This window comes from Haliaeetus leucocephalus, unplaced genomic scaffold, assembly GCF_000737465.1.
Source record: "Haliaeetus leucocephalus isolate CR32 unplaced genomic scaffold, Haliaeetus_leucocephalus-4.0 Scaffold413, whole genome shotgun sequence".
NCBI classification, from domain to species: Eukaryota; Metazoa; Chordata; class Aves; order Accipitriformes; family Accipitridae; genus Haliaeetus; species Haliaeetus leucocephalus.
In genome coordinates, this window is record NW_010972849.1 from 18754 (window position 1) to 19046 (window position 293).

The following is a 293-nucleotide window of genomic DNA, read 5'->3' on the forward strand; positions in this document are numbered from 1 at the left end:
CTACTAGCCCGGTGGCTACCAGCCGGGGGACCACCTCATTCTAATCCCGCCCCCCCACGGTCACCTGACCCACAACTACGCTGTCCACCAATCCCATCCCGCCCCGGTTGCGACGTCCCCTCGCGGCCACCCACCCCGTGGCCGCCACCGCAACATCTACTAGCCCAGGGGCTACCATTTTTGGGGACGTTTTTTCTCCAGCCCGGCCCCCCGCAGCAACACGTGCCACCAGCCACATCCTCCCCGAGCCCCAATGTCCCCCCGTGGCCACTAGCCCCGTGGCCACCAGCCCC

General features: G+C 67.9%; 1 protein-coding gene across 1 annotated transcript in view; it reads right to left on the reverse strand.

The window, feature by feature from the left end:
• The window catches only part of LOC104835891, a 7989-nt gene that overhangs the window by 7037 nt on the left and 659 nt on the right, over positions 1-293 (reverse strand). The gene's annotated exons all lie outside the window — the stretch shown is intronic.